Below are 24,029 nucleotides of genomic sequence, written 5' to 3'. Positions count from 1 at the left end.
TGACCCTCGGGCCTCTCTGTTGCTTCCATTTCCAGCCCCCAACTTCCTGCTCACGTTGGTGTAAAACGGATGCCAGTTCTATTTGGGACTTTGAGGCAGTTGCACTGACAGCTTCACCTACCAAACATTTATTAAACATCTACTAATGCTTTCACGGTGCTCACAGCTTAGGGGGGAAGATGGTAAGTCAAGAAGTAAATTTGTTAGACATGCAAACTCATGGGCTGTGCCCAAGCCTCCCAGGTTAAAGACTTAGAGATTGAGGCCTAGGGATTCAGGCTTTTGGTAAGACTTCCACACTATTTCCTTGTATGTGGAAGTTTGACTCATGTGTTTGAAGAACTTAGGTCCTAGCTGTGTCCAGTGGGAAGATCCCTTCCCTGCCTTTTTGTACTTTTATGAGGTGTTCCTCATCACTAGTAGATCTGACTGGAGGAGATGAAACAATTCCTGTTACTATTTAGAATTCTTAGGTTTTACCTTCCCCTGGTTACCACCTAGATTCACGGCCCAGGCTCTTCCTTGACACATCATTTTTGCACCATCACTCGCCTCCAATGCAGCTCACAGGAGGTGACTGTGAATAACAGATGTCCCTTTTGACCCGGGGGGGGGGGGGGCGACACTGAAGGGTGGAACATCCACACTACTGCAAGATCACTGGAATAAACTAGTTCCCTTTCCACCCTCAGCCATTTCTGACAACTCAAGTTCCCAGTGTGTTTCTAGCCTTTTCCCCACTTCTGCCTCGCTCTTCTCCACATGTTTCCATGCATTTGTCAAGGCGCCGAGCTCTTCCCTGGGGTCTCCTTCCTTCCTGCCCATCCTTCACCCGGAAACCCCGATGGATAGTTGCTTCTCTAGTGCTGTCTGATAAAATCATAATTTCTTACCAGGCGGTGGTGGCACACACCTTTAATCCCAGCACTCGGGAGACAGAGGCAGCCTGGATCACTGGGAGTTCGAGGCCAGCCTGGTGTACAAAACAAGTCCAGGACAGCCAAGGTAACACAGAGAAACCTTGTCTCAAAACATAACCAAAATTACAATTTCTCTTAATTCAACCACTTAGCAACTTGGCCTCTTGACTGTGTTCCTAGCGAGGTTCCTGCTGCCATGGCCTTGGTGAGTGCCTGTTCCTTCACAATGAAGCACTGTGCTCTAGGCTCCTCATGCCCACGTACCCTTTATCTGAAAGCTTCTTCTTTATTTCATTAATGACTCGGTTCTCAGGTGGACACTTCACCAAACAAATTCCTGGGCAGTCTTCTCTCCACTTGATTGCTGTTTTTGATGGTTATTTTTCTCCTCCAAGTCTTTGTTCATTCTGCATATTCCTTTCTTTCTTTTTTTATGGTCGCTTAAGCTATAGATGCTGCCTTCTGTACATAGCTCAGGAAATGCCCTCAACTAGTCTTTACCTCCAAAACAATGACGGCAAAAACAGTGTCCCCTGATCCCAGTGAACCCATGGCATCCACCTTGGTGTTGGCCTTTTAGTCTCCTCAGGCTTTTACGCATTTTGCCTGTTTTCCAAAGGATATACTACACTGGTGGTATTTAAGCTATCAGGATAAAAATGTAGACAAGGCTGGAGCACAGCAGGTGTTTCATTGAAGATGAGGAGGTCCTGCCTTCCATGATCACGCTTGACTTGAGGACATGGTAGGAGTTTATTGAACTGGGGTAGATGGGTAAATGGAGGTTGAAATCTTTTTGTGTCTCCTCCTTCTTGAATTGGCCACCATTGGCAAGACTGTCATCTTTGCTTTATTTCTTTGTTGTTTTCAAGAAAGGGCTTCTCTGTGTAACAGCTCTGGCTGTCCTAGACTCGCTTTGTAGGCCATGCTGGCCTCGAACTCCCAAAGAGCCACCTACTTCTGCCTCCCAAGTGCTGGTATTAAAGGTGTGTGCCATCATGCCTGGCCCAAGTATGTGCCACCATGCCTTGATGCTTTCTATTTTAATTGTCCCTCTTCTTCTCTTTTGAGCATTTCTTTGAGTTTTTTGTCTTATAAGACAGGTGGCTCTCCTCATTTCCTTGACTTTTCTTTGCCAGAAGCAGACACAATTCAGAACCAAATGGTAAGGGCCAGCAAGGCAAAATGAGGGTCACAGAAGGCTTAGACCTGTAAACCATGGTGTCCATCTGGAAAAGCCAGGAGTAGACCTTTGAGAGCTTCAAGCCGCAGACAGGGAGCAGAGAGCTTGTTTCCCTGTAAGAACAATACTTTTCCCCGTGACCTCTCCTGGTCTAGAGAACCCATGGCCAAAAGTCAACAATGACTTCCTCAGCTTTGATTTTCTAATTATGATGTTTAAGAGGGTCTCTTTCTAGTTAGCTACATAAATTTGAGCCTTGAAGGGTCCACAGATACATGACAGATAGGAACAGCGTTTGCCCGGACACCTTTTCCCGATGAGCCTTTCCCTCTGGGCCAGGTGATAATCAGTGAGTGTCCTAACCATTCTTCCAGGACACAGAGAGCAGCAGAGCAGGAAGTGGCATCAACTGGGAATTCCACAGCCATCCACGTTCCACCTTGCATCTGTCATGGCGAGCGCCAGGACAGCCACCCTAGAGTCCTTGTTTTCTGTCACTGCAGCTTTCCTGCTTGTGCCTGTTATCCTGGAATGAACTTTCCAACAGTGCAAGGCCTTAGTCAGCACAGATCTTCATGGTTTTGGAAAGTCTTAAGGAGTTGTTCATGTAACTGAAAGAGAAAGATTAGAAAGTCACAGGTACCCTAGAACCAAACCCCTCCCCTATCTGGATGCCACCAGGCTCAGGCTGAGATAGTTTTCGTTTGGATCAGAATCTTTGGCCACCATCATTAAGGATAGATTAGTAAGGCCTTGCCTCATAGCTTCTGGGATGCTGCAATCTAGGTATTAGAGTGAGAATGCAGAGACTGAGATTGGAAAATGGCACCAGATGTTTTCTTCACATTACATAAAGGCAAGTTTGTGTTACATTTCACTCTGTTATCCTAGACCTTTCACACCCACAGCAGAATAGGCCACAGTACACGATGATGGAAAAAAAATGTGCTTGGTTCTATGGAACTGATTTTTGTGTCCCATGTAAAAGATGTGATGAAGTCCCTTCGGCTAAGTGGCTGGTGGTATCAACTTTGTGGATCAGCTGTGGGACTCAGTTAGGTGATAAGTGTGTGTACATGTGAGTGTGTGTGTGTTCTCATTGAAGCAAGGCACACTGTAACTCCCATCAAATGGCAGCATAGTACAGTGAAAAAAATTCTGGATCTGAGGGCCAGATAGCCACAGGTACTGTTTTAGTTAGGGTTCTTTAGATGAACAGAATAAGTCTGTCTATCTATCTATCTATCTATCTATCTATCTATCTATCTATCTACCTATCTATCCATCCATCTATATCTATCCATCTATATCTGTCATCTACTATATCTATATATCATCTATCTGTTATTGTCTATCATTTATTCTCTCTCTTTATCTATTATTTATATATCATCTATCTATATCAATCTATGTCTGTATATCTATAGAAAGAAATTTATTAGAATGGCTGACAGGCTTACAGTCCAGTTAGTCCAACAATGGCTGTTTACCAACAGAAGGACCAAGAACAGTAGTTGTTCAGTCAGTCCATGAGGCTGGATGTCTCAGCCAATCTTCAGCATACATCAGAATCCCAAAGACACAATCTCTAGTCCCAGTGAAGGATTAAACAAGTAAAGAGCAAAAGCTTCCTTCTACCATGTCCTTTATACAAGATGTCAGCCTAGATTTAAGGTGTTTATTCCCACATCAAACATCCAAATTAAAAGCATGTCTTCCTAATTCAAGTGATTTAATTAAGAGAAAATTTCCTTGCAGATATGCCCTGCCATTTGTGTGTTAGTGCATTTCATATGTAGTCAAGTTGACAACTAATAGTAGCCATCACAAGCACAAATTCCCATTTTCCTTCTACCCTTCCCAGCACCGTGACCTTAGGAAATTGCTCAGTGCAGAGCCTCATTTTCTCATTCAAACTAGGCAAAAAGAGAACCCACATATATTCATTTTCCATCACCGATGTGATGGATTGTCATACATTTAGTGGCTTTAAACAGCATGGAGTTGTTCTCCTACAGCTCCTTAGATCAGACATATGAATGTGGGGCTGGAGAGATGGTTCAGTGGTTAAGAGCACTTTCTCTGAAATCCTGAGGATCAGAGTTCAGATCCTAGCAGCCACATAGCAAGCTGGTGGGCATCCCAAGCAAACACCTATAACCCCAGATCTGAGGGGGATGGAGACAGAAGGTTTTCTGGGACTAACTGGCCTCTAACCTAGTGAAGCTTCATGTACCGAAAGACATCCTGCCTCAGAGAAACAAGTGGAGAATGATGGGAGAGAAAACCTAATGCCCTTTTCTAGCCTCTGTATGTACAGAAAGGGGCATGCATCTGTACACATATGTGCACATACACTCACAAATGAGTGTGTGCATGAGCACACACACACAGATACACATAGAGTAAATAGATACAAATCAAATTGAAGAAATCTGAAAGGGATCATACTTACTTGAAATCATGTGTTGGCAGGGCTGTGTTCCTTCCTGGAGGCTCTAGAGAGTGTGTGTCTGTTCCTTGCCTTCCCTAGCTTGTTCTTATTCCTGAGCTAATAGCCCCTTCCATCTTCAAAGAAAACAATGGACATGTCTTTTTTTTTTATATATCTGGATACTTTTCTTCCTTATGTTTTCCTCTTTAAGTTGCCCACCAATAGCATTGGACCCACCTACCTAACCCAGGATAATTTTGTTAATATCACCTAATTAGTAGCCTTGATTCCATACACAATCTTACAATTTTTTTTGCCATGTCACAAAACATACTCAGAGATGACAGGGATTACCATGTAAACATCTTCGGGGGTCATTATTCTGCCTGCCATATTTCCTCAAAGTCTTGTTGGAAAGATTAATGAGACAATATATATAACCTTTGCAGCTCAAAAGTCTAAAAATTCCTCATTTACTTTATCAGGTTTATTCCATTGAGGCCATCATAAATCAAAAATGTGCTGAATATGCCCTAATCCTCAAGCCATCGTAGCTCAGCCACAGAGAACACTGTAGTGCTTGGGTTGTGGGCCTGACGGAGAGCTGTGGCTTGCTGCCCGTGGTTGTTTAAATGAGAAAGGTTCCCTGGTAGACTCAAAAAATTTGCTCTCCAGCTGGTGATGCTGTTTGGGGAGGTGCAGCCTCCCGGAAGAAGTATGTTGGTGGACATGGCTTTTGAGAGTTTATAGCTTGGCTCCACTTCCGGTTCATTCTCTTTGCTTCCTGTTTATGGAAGACGATGTGATCTCTCAGCTTCCTGTTCCTGTTGTTTTGCTGTCAAAGTACACTCCCATGATGGATTCATCATGCTGGACCCATAAGTTAAAATAAACTCCTTCCTCTATAAGTTGTCTTGATCATGGTGTTTTATCAAACCATCGGGAAAGTAATTAATGTACTGCTGTTGCCCTGAATTGAAGGGCAGTGTCGGACTGTATATCAGAAATACAGAAATGCAAAGTTAAAAGTTTGTTTTCTACTGAGAGCCTAGAGCTTTTGCATCATTACAAAGCTGAAACATTGTGTGTCATTGTGGCTGGATCTATAGTCAGAAGACATGCCTCGAGGTATGCCTGTGAAGGCATTTCTAGAGAGGTTTAGCTCAGGAGGGAAGACCAGCCCTGAATATGGGTGATACCATTATATAGGCTGGGGTCTTGGAATGAATGAAAAAAAGAGAGAAAGCCAGTTGAGTTGAGCACCACTGTTCATGTTCACCTCTCCACGCTTTCTAACTGCAAGTTCAAGGTGATCAATTTTCCACTCTCCTGCTGCAATGCTCACTATTTCCTCACTGTTAGGGACTGCTCCCTCAAACTATAAGCTATAATAAAACTTTCCTTTTAAAAATTGCTTTTGTCAGATTTTTTTTTTTTTACAACAGTTAGAAAAGTACCTGATGCCTTCATTGTCATCATCTTCTTCTTTATTACTCTATCAGGATCTCCCACTCCATCTCTCTATGATGGGAATCCAGTGGGGTCCCTAAGAATGAGCCCCTCTGTGAGCACCACCAGTCTAGGAGTGGGTGGAGGAGACTCACGAAGTCCTTCTGAACTCAGAACATGCCTGGAAGGAGGAGGAAGCCAGACCAAATCAGAGAGACACTTTGTCTGTCTCTCCCAGTTCTGCTTGGTACCTCTCTGGGCCTTGGCTGAAGAGTTGCTTCTGGACAGAGTAAGATTGTGGTGAAGACAGATTTCCCTGGAACCTGGCAGCTCCCTCATGGTCTCCCTGGTCATGTGGGAATCAGCATCCGCTCTTTCTAAAGGTGGCTTTTTTAGGTGGGTTCTTATGCAGTCTTTCTAGTGAAGATGGAGCAGTTGATTAACCAGGCAAGGGCTGGGATGCTCATCACTGCCACGTGGCGGGGAGGGATCCATGGATTCCAGGAGATTGGATGGGCTGAGGCAAATGCTCTATTGTGAAAACAGGGCTTATGTCCTCTAGGGTTTTCAGATCAATGGGCTGGGGCAGGGGGCGGGGGGAGAGGTGAGGGGAAGGCAGGGTGGGGTGGGGGGCAATAACTTAAAGGCATCTAACAGCTGAAACTGCTTCCCAGTACCAAAGGCAGAGTATATATCTTTCAATACCCTTAACCTTTCAGAGGCCACCAGAGGCCATCAGTGCCTGTCACTGAGCACTTCTAGGAAGCTTCTCTCTCTGTCCCTGGGCTTCCATTCCATTCCTTGGCAGAGAGAGGGGAGTGGTCCTGAGACCTTGATTGTGTTCTTTCTTCAGTGTGCCATGCAGGCACAGTGGAAGGAGGAGCTCTACTGAGAAGGTGATTCAGTGATTTTTTCTACCAGACGGTTTCCAGATTTTCATGACATACAAAACTGGTCCTGTCTGCAAGCAACCAGAGGACATACATATTCCTTGCTTATTATGTTATGGACAGAGAAAACATCAAGAGTTGGAGTTTGTAGACCATGTGGGGGGTGGGGAGGGGTGATTGTCCAAAGATGGTGATAACTGTCCTTGTATACACCATACATATGCTCAGCGAGCTATTCTCATGTCGCCAAAGTCCTTCTGCAATCGTTTCCCATTTGCTATAACCAAGGCTGAGGCTTATCTGATGCACCAAGGTCACTGAGCAAGCGATGAATGGATATTTGATCCTGGGTGGTGGCTTGGCACAGAATTCTTGCACGAGCTACAGATCTTGGTGGGAGAAGCTGAGGAAGTGGTGTGGTCAGAGACTTCCCCTAGCTGACCTCAACGGTGCCCTTTCTTTGTCATTTACTAGGATGCCGTGAGGGGTGAAGGAGAGCTCAGGGAAATGGGCTAGTCTTGTCCAAAGAAAGACTCAGAGGAGTAGGAAGAATTTTCTTTCTTTGGCTGTTGTTTTGTTTTGTTTTTACCTGTCTGCCAGGTGATTGTTCATCATTCCCATAGAGATGCTGTGCTGTGTGGCAGGGAGTCCTAGAGGACTCAGATCAAAGGTGGGTGTGTTAGCCAGCACTTGTTGTGCAAGAGGCTGTGCAGAAGGAGGCCTGCCCAATTCCCTGGGCCCTTAGCCCTTCTATTCCTCCCCCACAGCACACAAATAATTTTCGTAGCCAGGGCTCCTGAGGGGCGCTCTGTGGTCCCCTGAATGTGGAGGAGTGATGCACAGACAGAACAGTGGAGATGAATCACTACTGCAGAGGTGACTGAGGAGTGTGTCAGCATCACCTGCACAGAGATGAGACCAGAGTAACCAAGAGGCCCATCAGTAGGGTTCCCACCAACCATCTTCCCTGAGGTCAACCTGGGGGTGGTATCTGTTGATTTCTGCCCAAATCTCTAGGATTTCCATTCGTTCCAACCCCCTCCCCAAATATTTCTTTCCCATGGAAGATGCAGTAGCCAGAGTTGTCTTTTATTGTGTACAAAAGTGAGCTTGCCTGGTACAATTCCCATGCACAAAAAGTCAGGCATAGTGACTAGCTGATCACTCAGCTTTCTGAGTTTCCTTTCTGAGTTCCCAGAATCCTCTGAGGTGTGACCTATGCCATGGATTGTCTTGTTTCTTCTCCTATCTGCCTTTCTGGAGGTTGTCTTCTTATTTAGAAATGTCTGTTGTCTGCCTCTGTATAGGACATGCATGGTTAACTTAGCCTCTTGGGATCTTTCCTGCCATGTTGGAAGACTTCAGCTAAAATAGTAAGCTTTGGCTTCATAGATCTGCCTGGAATCCCTACTCAGTCTCCTGTCCACTGGCTCCTTAGTATGGATGAGCCTTTAAACCTTCTTTGGCCTAGGTTTTTCTCATCTGAAAAAGAGGGTAAAAGCATCTTCCTCAGAGGGCTGTCGAGAGGGTGAAATTCTAATCTCTCTTAACAAGTGACCGGAGGCTGGGACCACCATTTTTAGGATCCTGTATGTGCAAACATAGAAGCCATGGTGTGGAAGAGAGCACAGATTTCTTTTTATATCAACTAACCTTGTGTCATGGCAACTAACCCAGTCTAAAGAGAACCACATCGGCCTGGTTCCAAGGGTATTACCTCCACTCTCTATCTCATAACAGCCTCATTCGCTTATGAACATGCTATTGAAAGAACACATCCAGCACATGAAGGGAACACACTCAAACCACATGTAAACCATAGCAAGTTTCTGGAATAGAACAAGGCCTTGGAACAAGGAGGCGAGATGTTCAGAAGAGCTGGCACAAGGCGTGTGAGTACATAAGAGTCTTGACAGCTGTTTATCTGCTGCTGCCAGTAGCGGGTGAAACACTCTCCTGCTGATGAATGTCTTATGTTCTGGACAACTTGGCTACTTTGGCCTTTCATCTTTGCTAGGTTAGACTCTGATCTATACCAAGGCACTTTGGGGCTCACCACCACCACCACCACCACCACCACCACCACCACCACCACCAACACTACCACCACTTCCACCTCCGCCACCTCCACCTCCACCACCACCACCAACTCCACCTCCACTATCACCTCCACCATCACCATCACCTCTACCTCCATCATCAACTACCTCCACCACCACCATTATCATCATTTTCTTTGAGACAGTGGCTTGCAATGTAGCTCATGGCCCTCCTACCCCCATCTCCCAATTGCTGTAAATAGAGGTTCAGGTCACCATGTCTGGCTCCAAGACTACTTCGGTAGAATGTTTACGTCCTGGACAGGAAGAGGAAATATTGGAGCTGCAGTCTCTGACTCCATTACTCTTTAACGAGATCACATACAAAGGAGTCTTGGAACGCTGAAGGCCCTATCACTCACTGGGCTGGGGAGAGAACCTCTTTGCCACTACACTGTTCTCTGGAGCATGCTAGAGGCCTGCACTTGTCTCTTTGTGCTGTCTCCTCCTCCCTCTCCCACCTTCCTATTCCCTTACACTGTCCTGAGCAGCCCATAAATGCAGTGGGGCTAGACCTCTTCCTTCCTTCGGAGTACAATGCACGGAAGCAGCACTCTTCTTCCTCTTCATGCCCTGAGCCCCACCTCTGTGCTCTCCCTCTGGGCTATCTCACCATGAGACTCCTGGAATGAACTGCAGTATGGAAGGCAGACATATTCCCTGGAACAAATTCAGCTGACTGTTAGCTTGGGTTTAATAACTTATTTATCACATTCCTCACAAATCTATCTCATAAATAGATTTCTTAGCTGAGCTTGCTATCTGGGGCCAGACGTGTTTGAGATGTGGAGGAAACCATCAAATCCACTGTTACCGACACAAAGTGCAGCCGGGTAGGGGGGTTAGAGTGGTAGGAGAGTGAGGAGAGGAAAAGTTGATACCTTTTGGGGTATCTTTAGGGTGCGCAAGGCCGTGTACATCCCTAGCCTCTTGTGGAACATTCTCAGAGGAGGAAACAGATTCAGAGAGGCTATGGAGGTCACGTAGCTGGGAGGGCCAGAGTTTGGAACCCAAACCAGGTCAGTCTGCCTCTGAAGATCATGAGAACGTTTTGGTCCTGGTATAGTTACATTTCTGGAAATGAATTTGTGCCTGGGAAGTTTCTATAAAAGGATGGGCTGGGTTGCGCTTGACGAAATAGTTTATTGGGTGATGTGTTCACCATCTGAGTGTGATCATTAGAGTCCAGTTGCCTGGAACCCATGTAAACTCCAGGCAGGTGTGGCAGCCCACCTGCAATCACAGCGCTTGGTGGGTGGCGACAGGGGTGTCCCTGGAGAGAGAGCAGCTCACTCTGTAAGCGCTGGGTGTGAGCTATGAGAGAGACGATGCCTCAGTGATTAAGGTGGAGAGCAATTGAAGAAAGCAACCGATGTCAAATCAGGCTTCTCACATACATACCAGTACACACACGCACCACGGGCACACCAACATACATATATGTATGCACACTGGACATAGATACACACACAAAAGAGCTTCTCAGTTTTGTTTCTATTGCTTCTTTCTTTTAAACAGATGCCTGTTTTCTAGCTTCCCCAACTCTTTCTCCTACCCCGTAACCTTCCCTTTCCCTCTTTCACTTTTATGGTGGTTCTGTGGCATTGAATCTGCTGGGTTGAGGCCCACGTGGAGTGTAGTGACCCAGGCAGCCATTCTTCTGGTGCCAGCAGTGGGCAAGCTGAGGCTGGCTGGCTGGCTGGCCGGCTGGCTGGCTGGTGTAGCCGAAGGGAGAGAGGCCATTTTAGAGTTGGACTCAGCTGCTCTTGGCTGTGAAACTGGCTGGTGCCTCTGTCTCTCTCAGGACTGGGGACGCTCACCACATGGAGGCACCTGGTGGCTCTATGATGGAGAACTTCCCACCACACATCATGCTAGGCTTCAGAGAGCCCTGAGATGCTCTTGAGCTACCCTGGTCCAGGTGGTATGCAGAAAGAATGAGGACATCTGTGGTGAGCTGGGCACACTGAGCCATAACCCATGGAGTTAATTTTCTTTGCTTCTCCAATATTCTAGGCTAGTAATTAATTGACTTGACAAGTGCTGCTGTCTTCTCAAGGGGGCGAAGTGAGCTCTGAAATGATAGGACGAACATGATAGACATCTTCAAGATCCTGAAAATCTTAACTTGTGGTGGAAGAGAGAGACAGCCAGTGGGCCCACCTTCCGCCTGGATGGAGATAGAAGAAAACTGTCTGTTTTCACCTCCAGCCCCCGCACCCCCCCACCCACTGCACTAATTTCCATTCTCACTGGCCTCTCTACTTATTTCCTACCTGGTGTTAATTATCAGCAATTACAGATTGCTGCCAGCATCAAAGATGACTGTGCGGCTGATCAAAGATTCAGGATTTAAACAAAACCAGCAGATTGTTGCTGTATTTCAAAATTCGATGGTACTGTAGTTCCCAAAGGGCAAACACCCCTGCAGCTCTGTGTCTTCAGGACCATCCACAGCCCTGTGCCTGAGCGATGGCAGTCTTTAGGGAGAAACCTCAGCTCAATGCCTTCAATGGCGAGGCTTTTCTTTTTAGCATAGACTCGTCTAGCATTCATAGAAAGCTCTGTGGAATGACCAGGAAACATTGGGGCTCCTGTCTTCTGCAAGGCGCCTGCTCTGTTGTCACCAGTCCAGGTCCACACTGGCAGGAGCAGAACTCAGGGCCTGGTGTTTAAAATCTAGTCCTGTGACATCTCTGTGATCCTGTTTAAGGCATTTAATCTTTCTGAGCTTTGAGGATCCTGGGAGGAGCAGGGTAGTTGACCCTGCTCCATTCTAGGCAGGAAGTTTACCCATGAATTTTGGTTTCTCCATCAACAAAAACAAAACAAAACAAAACAAAACCACCACCACCACCACCACCACCACCACCACCAAAACACACCTCCTTCATTGAGTTGTTTTAAAGATTAAATGAAAAGACAAACTATTTCAAATGTAAACTCTATATATGAGGTAGTCAAAAAAAAGCATTTAAAACTCTTCATTTAGAATGAAATAAAGCCTTCTCGGTAATTCATTTCCTAGCTCATAAATGGCCATGACTTTCCTGTAAAGCTAGCAGTCATTTACGATAGGTATATATGTATATCTTTCCTCAAGCATGTAATTCAGTAGCAGCAAGTTCCATGGCTGGCTTCCTGAATGTGTCTTGAATCTGCATTTTCTTTTCATCATCACAGCCACTGCTGCAGTCATCTCTCCTTTCAGCCTTTGAACATTGTCCCAGAGTGTTCTGACATTCCTGGCATTAAGAAGTGAGGTTGATTGCCTCGGGAGAGCAGGCCCTGTACCTCTCCTGGGCAACATAGTGGAGCTGGCCCTGATGGCAAAGGGAAGGGTGAGCCAGCCTCAAGGGTGTGAGAGTGGGAGAACTGACCCAGCTCTTCGCTGGCTGCAGTACTTGGGAGAGTGGGTCTAGCATCTTGACTGGGCAGCATAGTGGAGCTGTACGTGATCCAGCTGAGGGCACGAGAACAGAAGAGCTGACCTTGCCTCCTGCGGATGGTGGCATTGGCTGGTCTAGCCAGAGCAGTGCTGGAGAGCTCATCCCGGTGGTGTGGATAAGGGACCAGCTGACCAGCTCAGATACCACCCAGGCCCAGATCCAGGCTTTTGAGTTGGCCCATCCTAAAATCTATGTCGTCTGTGAACTGTTGGTGTGGGTGAAAGGGCCAGTTCTGCTAATCCAAGGTTGAGGATCTCCAAGATACAGGACCACAACACGAGAACCAATAGGAGTCCCAATGAGGATCCAGTATTGATGGCATGACAGAGGCCAGAGACATCGAACCAGACCAATGACTCGTTGCAATGAACATTTACAAGTGAAGATGTTTGGACAGAGAGGCATACTGTGGGACACACTGTGACACACACACACTACAGCTTCCACAGCAAGATGCTGTCTATGCTTTGTCTTGTCTTACTTTTTTGTTTGTGTGTTTTTAATTTTCTTTTTGGGGAATGGTTGCAAGGGCTGAGGGTGCATATGAACAGACAGAGAGATGAATGGGATTGGGGTGCTTAATATAAAACTCATGAAGAATGAATAAAAAGCTAAAAAAAAAAAAAAAAAAGCGAGGTTGATATCCTTTCCCTGGAACCAGATGAGTGTGGTGCTTTTTTGACCAGTTCATTATGATAGCAATGAAGCTACAGGACATCCCTCTCTAGAACATTCTCTCAATAGCCCTTATTGTAACTAGGCAATAATATTGAAAGGAAGCCCAAAAGGGCCATGTTTACTTTGGTTTCTCCATGGGGGGAAAAAAACCCAAACAAACAAAACCAAAACCCAAACAAACAAACAAAACCACATCCCTTCATTGAGTTGTTATAAGGATTAAATGAAAAAGGATTAAAACCTAGATTAAACCTAACTTTTGCCATCCCCTATCCGTTAGAGGCTTCTTACTTGAGGTTCCAACCCTTATGAGAGCAAATGAGACAGATGCACTGTGCCCTTGCTGAATTTTGGACCCACAAATTCAGTGACAATAATAAAATTGCTATTGTTTGAGTGTTATACTGTGGCAGATGGTAGGACGCTCTCCCTGACTACTGCAAAGGCCTCTCAGTTCTTCCTCTGTCTGGTTCCATTAAGATCCATTTTCACATAGTAGCCACTGGGGTCTCTCAAACACACACACACACACACACACACACACACACACACACACACAAGTATAGTAGCATCAGGATATTACCTCCTAGGCCCATGTGGTCTGGCCTCTGCTCCTAGTGGGCTACTGTGGCCTTCTATGAGCGATCAGATGCTGATGGGACACAGGAAGCCCTGTTCCTGCTTAGCATTACTTTCCCCACTTCTGAGGTCAGGCAGCGTGCCTTGTGTGTATGTCGGTATTAGCGACTCTGCCCACGGATCACAACGCCCTTCACAGCAGTCCTGACTGCCCTGGATCTTTTCATCTGTAACTTTTCTTTTGACTTCTGGCACTATGGTATTTCCCTTTCTTCCTTGAAACGCAGCCATATTTTAAAAACACTATGAAACATTTCTATGTGTTTGTTGCTGGAGGGGAGAGTTGCATCAACTTAATAGGCCATGTTGCAAGAAGTCTTAATACTATTTATAGGTAATATGATCGTGTACTTAACTCAAGAGAATCGGCTAAAAGGCTCTGGGAAACAAGAACAGTTGGCAGTGTGGTCAGATCTCAGATTTATAAACTCAACTGACTTTTTGAGAAAAAGAGTGGGTTGCGCACCTCCTCTAAAGCCATTCCGTCCTGAACACAGACAAGACCCACAACTCTCCCAGATCACGTCTGCTTGACCTTTCCTGTTCTTGTCTAGTCTTTTCCTTCAATGCGACCTTTGACAAAAACGTCTGCTTCTCAGTGGAAAGCTATGTGCTTCTGATGGGAAGGAACCCTATAGCTAACATACTGCTAACCAAAGCACTCCATGCCCTAGGCTTATGTTTCAGTTACAAATTGTCTTCAGGTTTTCTCAACAAGGATAGCGTGAAGCAATAGGAAATATTTTTATTTATTTGCTAATGATTTTCTTACAGGTACATATTGTACACTGAGCCCATTCTCCGCTGCCTTCTTTCTTCCTCTTTTGCCCCTTTTTTTCTTTCCATTTTCTTGCTCCTCCTCCCATTAATTCTGTTGCTCTAGACCAGTGGTTCTCAACCTGTGGGCATATCAGATAGTTACATTATGATTCATAACAGCAGCAAAAGTATAGTTATAAAATAGCAACAAAATAATTTTATGGTTGGGGTCACCACAACATGAGGTGCTGAAGTCCCAGCATTAGGAAGGTTGAGAACAACTGTTCTAGACAATTTGACCCTTTCTTTTACTTAAATATACGCATGCATGGTTTTCTATGTATAGAATCTAAGAACCACACAAGATAAAACACATGTGCATGCACGTGTGGGTGACACACACACACACACACACACACACACACACACACACACACATCTTTCAAAGACAGGCTTAATTCACTTAAATAGGAATCGCCCTAGTTGTGTCCCTTCTCCTGCAAACAATATAACTTTATTTTTCTTCATGGGTGAAAAAAACCCTTTGTGTATGAAAGTCACAGTTTCCCGATCTATTTCCCTGTTGTTGGACACCTAAGCTTGTTAATAGGAAATATTTTAACAACTGAAACTAACTTCTGCTCAAAACATGAACTGAACTCACCTCTTCTTTTCACATTGAGCAGGTTTTTGTTTGTTTGCTTGGTTTCTTTTGTTTCTTTGTTTTTTGTTTTGTTTTGTTTTGTTTTGAGACAGGTTTCTCTGTATAGCCTTGGCTGTCCTAGAGTCACTTTGTAGGCCATGCCGGCCTCGAACTCACAGAGATCTGCTTGCCTCTGCCTCTCTGAGTGCTGGCACTACAGGCATGTGCCACCATGCCCAGCTACTTAGTTTTAGTAAACTGGTGTAGGATGAAGCATGCGTTCACACAAGCTAGTGGTAGCTTATTGAGGTAGCTTTAGAAAAAGGAACACCTTGGTTAGCTCTACAAGCCTGAGAGTCGCACTGGGCTGAGTGACAAATGCAAAGAGGAAGAGGCGTCTCATGAAAAACCCAACCAGGGTGTCTGGAGGAAGGACTGCACTTACCTAGGAAACCAGGGATAAGATGAAGTCACAGACACACAAAGCAATGAGATAATGTCAAGTTCATCTCATATGCAGCTCCTATAGCAATGACCTGTATCTACTGATTACATTTTAAGGAGATTCTTATATCTACCAGTTGATGCTGTAAGAGAAACCAAAATTAAACACAAAAACCACAACTCCGAGCTTGACAAAGGGACTAAATGCAGACTATTTTTTTCTGGTGTTCCCATGTCAACAAGTCACTTTTTTTTTTTTTTTTTTTTTTGGCTCATTTTGATTCACAATTATGGACAATAGTTACTAGGTTCCTGGGTTTACAGAAATAGAATGGAATTTTTTGCTCATACATTAAATTTTGTGGAGATGGATGGCATCCCACATTCCTACAGACAAGAGCATAGGAGATGATTAAATAAGACATTTCAACATAGCCAAGCTACTTCTAAAACTTTGCTTGTGCATTTGTGTTTCTTTTTGCACCAAAGTCTTTGTATGTCTAAAAATTAATTTTAAAAATATTTCATATCTTCCTGAAACTCCATTAGAACTACCATTAGAAGTCTTCTGGGATGGGGAGAAAGAGAAGAGACAGCGATACTTCCTAGGGAGACTATAGACAAACGACAACTTGCTTGGCTGATCTCAGAAAGAAACGTCCTAAACTCACAGTGGAAAAAAAAAATCCAAGAGCCAGTCAAATCTGCACACGTTCAGAGGCTGATGGCAGAAATGTTTGGCGGTAACCAAGAGGATGGGGGTGGAATGGTTATGAAACAGCAATGGGAGTTACCGCTGCATGGCATAGAGTTCCTGTTTGGGATGACACAAGTGAACATATATAGCTGCGATGGTTGCACAGCACAGAAAATATAATCCATGCCACTGAATTCTAACTGAGAGTGTTTACAACGACGTCGTCTCTGCATATAATTACTACACAAATATGGAACATCTAGACAGTCACCTATACACCACCCTCCAGTCCTTCCTAAGGAGTCAGGAAGCTCTTTCACTCTGGCTGTTATATGAGTGCTTTATTGTCTGGAGATAGAGTCTAGGAACAGGGGACCTCAGGCACATGGAGTAGGGGGTGTCGTACTGGAAAAAGGCACAGAATGACATGAGTGCTTGACTCTCAGCATCACTGGATGTTCCTACCAAGTCTCCCTCTCCTCAATCCCAGAATATAGACCAGTGTTGTCTTTAAAAAAAAAAAAAAAAGATAAGATCAAATAAGACAAAACAAAAGACTAACTCATTGGAATTGGACAAAATAATTAGAAGGAAGAGAGCCTAAGAAAAGTTACTGCAAACACAGGCTCATTCACTCATTTACACAGTTCCATAAAAATACTAAAGTCGAAGTCATAATATGTATGCAAAGAATATATCTAAGGTAAAAAGAAAGAAGAAAATATCAATAAATGAAGTAAAAATAGATAACAATAAATAAAAAATTTTAATTAAAATAAAAATTAAAAAAGCAAAAGTCCTGTCACATGACATTATAAGGCAAGGAACCTCCAAAGGTGACCTTGAGTTCATTTTTTTTTTTTTTTCTGGCATCTACTGCTAGGCAGGCAACTTGCCCTTTAGAGTAGTTTGTTTTCCCAGTGAGACTACCTTGGAGGAAACTCAATTTTCATTTGCAAGTTGTTACCAATTTGAGATTGATTCTGTGTTAGAGATGGGACATGTGTCTACTTCCTTCAGCTCTGGGACCCCATCTGATGCAGACCCATGTAGGCCCTGTGCATGCTGCCTCAGTCTCTGTGAGTTCATAGGTGTCAGTCCTGTTGATTTAGAGGACCTTGTTTTCTTAGTGTTCTCCATCACCTATGCCTCCTATACTCTTTCCTTTTCTTCTTCCACAGGGCTCTCTGAGTCCCAAAGGGAAGGATTTGATGAAGACATCCTGTTTAGGGCATTTTTAAATAAGTTACTACAGACTTAAGGGGCTTAAACCAGTGTGAGTTTAGCATAGCACCATTTATGTGGGCCAGGGCTATGGACATGGCTTGGCTGCATCCTCTGCTTAGTGTTTTAGCAACTGCAACCCAGGCTGTGTTTTCATCTAAGCAAAGCTTCGGGTCCTCTCCCAAGCCCATAGGAACGGAATTCAGATTCTGGGTGTAGGGCTGCAGTCCCTTTAGTGGCTTCCTTCCTTGGGGCAGCTTTTAGCTCCCAGAATCCCCTTTGCTACAAAGCTTTTTACAGATCCCGTTTCAGCATGGCATTGTCTTCAAAACCCCTCATGCCAGCCTAAGACAGGGTCTTGATACTGTAAATAGCTACTTGAGCGAGTACCTCTTGCATCTCTCTATGGAATTTAATCCAGGCATTTCCCTGATTAGTGGCCGGAAGCATATCCTGGTTTCTGTGTGCTTACTACTTACGTAGGGCTGTAAAAAACTGGGGCAGGGGCTGTCACCTTAGACTTTTGCATACTACAGTTACGAAGAAAATCCCTTGAAATCTCTCAGAGAGAAGTAAACAGGTTCATATGAAGGACAGGGAGTGGAATGGCTCACACTTCTCCATGGCAATGTCAGGAGCTCGCAGATAATGAAGTGACATCATCAAAATTATGAGAGGAAGTGATTTCCTACCTACAGTTTTATACCATTCAAATAAGCTACTGGTGTGAAAATAGAATACACACACCTCTGGAAATTAGAAAAAAAAAAAAAAAAAAACCTCAAATATTTACCACCCCCATGCTCTTTCTCAGAAAGCCACAGGAGACTATGTTGTATAAGGCAAAGGAGTAGCTAATTGAAATGAAGCCGGTCCATTCAAGAAATAGATAACAGGGGAAATCTCCACATGAAGGTACAGGGGAGAATCCATTGAGATGAAAACGATGGGTGGCTGACATGAGTGAATGTGACTTAGATTTAGCCAACTGGTTGGGAGCCTTTGGTTGGACACAAAAATTCAGTAAACGACACAACAATTAAGCAAACAGTGTGGTGGACAGTTATTATCTCCAGAGATCACAAAGCTATTTAGAAATGTAAATGGAACCATGATTTTACTACAGGGCTTGGTTTTGAGTAACTATGGTTTCATTCTAATGTAAATATTATCAATTTAACTGGAGTGAAAAAATGAGATAGAGTCTTGAAAGGATGTAGTTATGGATTAAATTGTGTCCCCCTTCCCCAAAGGTATTGACATCCTAGTCTCTGGCCTCTGTGAGTGTGACTCTTTGGGAGTGGGGGCCATTACAGATGACCGAGTATACGTGTGTTGGTTGGGGAGAAGAACAGGCTTACACTTCATTTTCTTTAGTGGGAAGTTAGTGAGTCAGGCCTATAAATTAGCAATCAAAAGTTACAGGATACCCATGGTATTTAGAGGCCCCAGGACAAATAGTCAAGGGTCATTCAAAAGAGCTAAAGGCTTTTGCTTTGGGGATAGGCTAATGAGTTAGGGAAAAGGAAGCTTGTTGGAGGTTAATGTTTATTTTTAGGAAAGTCTTTGAACCAGATAACTATTTATATCATGTGCACAGATTGATTAAAAAAATAAAAGTGAAAAATCAGCCATAATTAACAAGAAGTTATAATAGAGGAAAAAGAAATCCCTTCAATGAGGGCAATAAAGACCTGCATAACCTGAATAGGACACATGCCAGGTCTTTATGGAGAAAACAGTAACGTTCTACTGAAGGACAAAGATAAATAAAAACTGGCCTCTGTCTTAAGTCGTGCCTGCGGTGGAGGAAATGAGAGAGAAACAATTACAGGTCAGTGTGCAAGGAGCCATTGTTGGGGGGGGGGGGGATGAGCACCAGCCTCCAATTCAGGGAGTCAGAGGTGCTCTCTCTCCCTCTCAGGACGCCCTTGTCAGTATGTACTATGTAACAAGTACCCACAGCCAGGGTGGCTCAGAAGCAGAAATTTGTTTCCTGTTGTTCTGGAGGCTGAAGTTCAAGTTCAATGTGCTTGTAGTCCTGTTGTCTGCTAAGAGTTCTTGTCCTGATATCCTGATGGCCATCTTTGCATCTTATCCTTAGGTGGCAGATAGCAGGGAGGGAGGGAGCAGGGCTCTTGCCCTACATTTCAGGCTCCTCCACCATGATCTGATTGCTTCTAAAGTCTCCATCTCTAGCTGCTACTGCCTGGGAATCGGGGATGGTGATGATGGTGTTGGTGGTGGTGGTGGTTAGGAATCCAAAATATACATTTTTTGGGGGGAAGAAGGGAACACACTTTCAGTCCCTGTCTCTTGAACACCAGTCTGAACCTTAGTTAGCAACTCTCCAGGGGTGGTCATGAAGATAGTAACGCTACCTGAGGAGATGTGCTTCGGGGAGAATTTCCATCACTGGCACCCCCCAGGAGAGGGCAAAGCCAGGTTCTAATCTGTGATGTCATAACCACTCTGCTACTCAGGACTGATATCTTCTGTGTGTCAGGATGTGTTCTAGTAAAAGGATAAAAGTATCAGCATGGATTAGCACAGTTTCCAGAAGCTTCCTTGAAAGCATTGCTTTTTCCCTTTTTTACTGTTCTCTGAATACAGATGTGATAGCTAGAGCTTAGTCAACCTCATTGTCTCACGAGGCACACGGGGATTAACTGTTGCTAGAAGTGCTGGAAGAAGGTAGTTGGCTTACAGAGTAGTTTGGGGTGCAAGGCTGCTGTCTTTCCTTGGACCCCTCATCTCTTATTTTTCTTTTCTTTTCCTTTTTTTGTGGAGAAATGCATTTGTCTCTTAAGCCATTGTTAATTTTGGATTTTTCTATTACTCATATCTAAAACTAATCTTAGAAAACACTGCAATACATGGATAAACCAAGCCAGCAGTCAGATTTGACCAATTGAATAAAGACAGGGGCTGTCTTCAGAGAACGAGGGTAATGCAGGAAGTGTAGGGCAACGTGCAGTACGGTCAGGAAGGGTAGAGAGGAAGCGGTCCAGGAGACTCGTAGGTACATATAACAGGAACAGCAAACGCAGACTGGGCCTGGGTACCCAGTCCTTGTACCGAAATCAAACCAAGCACTTCTTCAGTTTTTAGTGACAAGACATTACAAATTCACACCAAAGCCTTGCTGGGTCCCACAGCAGTTCTGCTTAAGAACAGGTGAAGGGATGCGTTATGATAAGAAAATGGAAGGTGATGTTAGCTGGGAACAGAGAGGTAGCTGGAGCCAGGAGGGGAAGTGGAGGAGGGCAGTGAGGTAGACAAATGAACAGTAACAAAAATATAACGACACACACCCACATGAAGACATCATGGTGAGACCCGTTTCTTTGTATGCTAACTTTAAAAGTTTGATTTGAGAAAAGATTGAGAGCAGGTTAAATTCTTTGCTGCTCTATTTGTCCCAGAGGGGCCAGGGAGCATTTTTCTCTCAGTCAGTCTGTGGATTCTTTGAAACCTAAAGACCTACAAGGGCCAATTCCTTTCCTTAATTGTGCATTTGAGGGTCGTCTTTCTCCAGAGTTGATCAGCTCAGCTGAGGGTAAGTCTTTCCTTTGTCCACATCAGTCCTGTAGTGTGTCAGTCACCAGGTGAGCAACACAGCCAACTCCCCGCTCCAACATGTGTAGCAAGAATGGACAAGGCCTGGAACCCTGGCCTACATATTGACGAAAAGCCATCTCTACCCCATCACGGGACAGGGCCTGTAACCCTGGCCTACATATTGACGAAAGCCATCTCTACCCCATCACGTACCCCTCCCCACTGCTCCTGTCATAGCTGTCATGGCTCCGCATCCCCATCCCCTCCCCAGATAGAAAGTTCCTTAAGGGTGGGTGGGGCCTACCCCTGTCTATTTCAGTTTAGTTAATGCTCTCAGGAGCCAGCACGATGCTTGCTTGGCTCATGGTCAAACCTTCATAAAATAGGTGCCAGACGAATTAATGCTCAGCAACAATAGCACTTTCACCACCCTCGCTGTTAGATACTTGAGCAAAGTCTGTCTTTTCTCCTCGTTACCACGTGGCTCACCGGCAGCCTGTGTGGGGGCCGATCTTGTCGCCCCTTGCTCTAATGTTTCCGCGCTTGCCCTTTCTTCCTCCGTTCTTGCGGATTGCCATGAGTGGTGTGTGAGCAGCCACCTGCTGCGGAGCACTCTGACCTTTCTCGCAGCTCGCCTCCTTTAGGAATGACTCACCTCCCACAGCACAGCACAGCACTCACATCTCCCCAGCATGTCTAAGCTTTCATTATCTTGACTTTGGTTTTTTTTTTTTTAACCTTTTATTAATTTATTCAGATTACAACTCAAATGTTATCCCATCACTTGTATCCTCCCGCTTTCACCCTATTCTCCTCCCCTACGTCTATGACGGAGGAGAACCTCCTCCCCCACTATATGGTCACAGCCTATCAAGTCTCATCTTGGTAGCCTGCTTATTCTTTCTTTGAGTGCCACCAGGCCTCCCCACCAAGGGGAGGTGGTCAAATATGGAGCACCAAACTTCATGTCAAAGTCAGTCCCCACTCTCCACATAACTGTGGAGAATGTCTTGTCCATTGCGTAGATCAGTGTAGGGGTTCGATGTTTACTATTGTATTGTCCTTGTTAGTGCAATAGTTTGAGCAGACACCCCTGGGCCCCGATCAACACATCACGATGTTCTTCTTGTAGGTTTCTAGGACCCTCTGGGTCCTTCTATTTCTCCATCTCTTATATTTCTCTTACCTAGAGTCTCAGTAGGATGTCCTCACATCTATCCCGTTATTCATAATAGCCAGAACCTGGAAACAGCCTAAATGTCCCTCAGTTGAAGAATGGATAAAGAAACTGTGGTACATTTACACTATGGAATACTACTCAGCTATTAAAAACAAGGAAATCTTGAAATTTGTGGACAAATGGATGAGACTAGAAATGATTATAATGAGTGAGTTAACCCAGAAGCAGAAAGACTCACATGGTATATATTCGCTTATAATTGGGCACTAGCCCAAAAGGTATGTCCCATGAAAGTCATCATTATTTCTACTTTGAATTCCAGCACAATGGCACCCTTCTATGCTGTTGCTTTCCTACTCGGTGGATACAGGACTGTATGGTTCAGACCAGCAGGAACTCTGCTCTTGAACTGTTGCCATCTGTTGGTGGGAGGCCATATCGGTGTGATTTTTACATTGAAGCTTGGTTTGTATCTCTAAAAGTTTCTAACTTGGATATTCCTAAGTAGAGAAGTCTTATTTTTTTTTAATCTGTAGTTACACACCAATTATACATATAAAGCCAGACTATTCTTAATTTCTTATCATAGTAGGAATTCAAAATTCATATTTACTCCTTTGTGTTGCATTTCTAGGGTCTGGTGATAAGAAAAAGAAAAAAAAAAAAAAAAAAAAAAAAAAAAAAGCTCACCTGGTTGTTTTTATGGCTCATTTTGTGTTGCTCCGCGCTCTATAGACTATGAGGTAGAATGTAGGTGTCCCACGTAGATGGCCATCTGTGGTAAAATAGCTCTGGACACCCTGCTCTGTTACATTCAGAGTGCGCATCTTCATTTGAAAGTTTTTTTTTTAACCAATGTCCATTATCATTTAACTTTTTTAGTCTAGTGTTTTTGACAATACCCTTTGCAGTGCTTGACAACACTCCTTCCCACCTTACCAGGATACCTAAGTATACAGTATTTTTAAAAAAAAAAAATAGAAATGCTGAAATGATGTATTTATCTGGCAGACCACAGATGTTTCTTGGAGGCAAGAGCTGGTCCTGAAAGGGCCTGAGAAAATGTAGCGCACAGCTCATTCCAGCCCTGGGGTGCTGCACCGTAAAGCAGTGCAGCCTCAGAAGACAGTATCTGCTAGATGTCTGGAAAGGGTCCTCACACTGACCAGCGCAGGGATGCTGAACACCTCTTCCCAGCAGGTAACACCTCCTCTCTGTAATCATCGCATTTTGTGGAAGAGAAACATGAGAAGATTCTAGCAGCTTTAGGGAGGTTTGAAACACCCGTTTTGGTATTTGAGTAGGCTCATCTCAGCTTCTGCTTGTTTTAACATGAGTAAGAGATTATTCACAGTGTGGGTGTGGCAGCGGAGGGGGCATGATCGAGGCTCCAGTTTCATATTTTTCTTTACTTGATGCCCATTTTTTTTTTTTTTTTGCTTTCAAATGAGAAAGACATTCCAATGCCTTTTCTGGGACATCAGTCTGGGCAGACTTCTATAGTTGGGTTTTCCATAAACACTAGCCGTGGTATCAGTATTCCAGGGTATGTTTGGGGGTGGCAGTTGGGAGATGGCTGCGGTTGTTAGTTGTGAGGCATAAGAAAAAAATCTCTGTTGTTTATAGAACCAAAGGACCCAAACTCTGAGAACCCTGATGGGGAATATGGCTAAACATTTGCAGGCTCACCCTTGATCATTAACTATGAATAAGGTTAGGCCAGAAGGCCAGCGTTTGAGGTCTCTAGCTATCCTGGGGGCGTGACAGGAAGTCAGGTCGA

Source organism: Acomys russatus, chromosome 7 (assembly GCF_903995435.1).
Source record: "Acomys russatus chromosome 7, mAcoRus1.1, whole genome shotgun sequence".
NCBI classification, from domain to species: Eukaryota; Metazoa; Chordata; class Mammalia; order Rodentia; family Muridae; genus Acomys; species Acomys russatus.
Note: the sequence above shows the minus strand (reverse complement) of the source record.